Source organism: Diabrotica virgifera, chromosome 5, assembly GCF_917563875.1.
Source record: "Diabrotica virgifera virgifera chromosome 5, PGI_DIABVI_V3a".
Taxonomy (NCBI): Eukaryota; Metazoa; Arthropoda; class Insecta; order Coleoptera; family Chrysomelidae; genus Diabrotica; species Diabrotica virgifera.
In genome coordinates, this window is record NC_065447.1 from 57,221,186 (window position 1) to 57,223,418 (window position 2,233).

Consider the following 2,233-nt stretch of genomic DNA (forward strand, 5'->3'; position numbering starts at 1 on the left):
TTTGCAATGTATTATGTTTTCCATCTTTTGAGCTGTTTTGCCGGTTATTAGCGTGCTCGTCACTGTATTATACAGTGATGAGCGCGCTAATAACCGGCAAAATACCTTATAAAAATAAGGTGGGAAACTATGTACTTAATGTAATGTTAATTTATACGTTTATAACGATCATTTCCACCTCCACTAGTTTCATCTCTTTTTGTTTCGCAATGTATTATGTTTTCCATCTTTTGAGCTATTTTGATAGTTATTAGCGCGCTCATCAATTATATAATCATTAGTATTAATACAGGGTGATTGATTAGTAGGGTTCAATAGCTCAGCTATAGTAATAGATAGCAATAAAAGTGAATACCAAAAATTTTAGCCACCTTTGAGCTTCACATTACAAAATTAGTTATAATGTTATAATGTCGATAACACAGTGGCAGACCTAATTTATGTTTTTTTAAATGGAACACCCTATATTTCATTTTATATTCGAAATTCTGTTAACTTCTCCATTACAAAAATATAAAGGTTTGTAATGTTATACAGGGTATTTACAAAGTTATTAATATTACAACCAATTTTGTATGAAAATCGTAACAAGTTCAACTCCTTGTATAAATAAAAATGAGCACAACAGCAATGGTTTATTAATGCCATATTTTTTTATTTATTGTCAAAATTTTTAAGAATTATTGATATTAATAATTTTCTTTATATCAAATACAGGGTGAGTCAAAACGCAAGTACATTATTTTCTCAGTAATGTTAAATGGAACACCCTGTATTTTATATCATTATTTAAAAGTAACATTAACTTACTTTAATTTTTATATAACATTCCCTATGCCCAAATTTATTAGTTTTCGAGATATTTTCATTTTTCAGAGCAAATTATTTCAGGTGTTTAAATTTATCTAAATTTTAAGTAAGCCATGACTGAATGTAACACTGTAGGACTGTGGCAAATAAATAAATAAAAATAATTTATTAGTAGCTAATACATTTTACAAACAAAAACACAACCACGACATGCAACATTTTTGAAACAATTAAAAACTATCTTTTTATGTAAATGCAACAAATAAACAAAGAAAATTAGTAGTAAATTTTACAAAAAAACACACAAACACAAAATACAATATTTTGTGAAGACAATTAAACACTACTTTTGTATGTAAATGTAACAATGTAACAAATAAAGAACGAAACATAATTTATCAGTAATACATTTTGCAAAAAAAAAACATGTTTGAAAAAATTAGAAGCTACTTTTAATAAAATATTTTTAATATTTAATTACATAAGGTGTTCAAAATTATCTCCTAACACATTTATGTACGCCTAAAAACGATCATTGAATGAGCTACAGTGGAACCTCGATAAGTCGGATTAATCGGGACCGAGACCGATCCGGGTTATCGAAAATCCGGGTTAGCCGGAGAATATGGTTAAAATTAATAAAACACGGTATATGTACTTATAGATAAACTCCATTATAATAATTGCAAAAACATGAACTACATTATGCACGGTACATCTAAATTACGTACAGTTGTATACAGTATTGTTTATTTCTTGGTAAAAAACTTGGTCAAAGTGAAAAAATGTTTGTTTTGTGTGATGAAAATTGGTCCGGGTTAGCCGGACTTCCGAGTTATCGGAGTTCGACTTATCGGGGTTCCACTGTACTTACTCTACGGAGCATTTGTAAATTAACACATCGAAATATACTTTGTATTCTATTTTTCATCTCATCCCTTGTTGTTGGAGGTATTTTATAATCTTCGTTATTAACGTAACCCCAAAAAAATCAGTCCAGTTTATTAAATTCTGGTGATTTGGGTGGCCGGTGGCCACGCTACTGGTCCATTGAAAAATGAAAATATCTCGAAAACTAATGAATTTAGACATAGGGAATGTTATCTAAAAATTAAAGTACGGTAATGGTACTTTTCAATAGTGATATAAAATACAGAGTGTTCCATCTAAAATTACTGAGAAAATAATATACTTGCGTTTTGACTCACCCTGTATTTGATATAAAGAAAATTAGCAATATCGACCATTCTTGAAAATTTTGACAATACGTTAAAAAATATGGCATTAATAAACCATTGTTGTTTTGCTTATTTTTATTTATACAGGGAGTTGAACTTGTTACGATTTTCATATAAAATTGGTTATAACCTTAGACCATAAAAACTGATAGACACGCCGTAATGCTATTCTCTCGTCTCGAAGA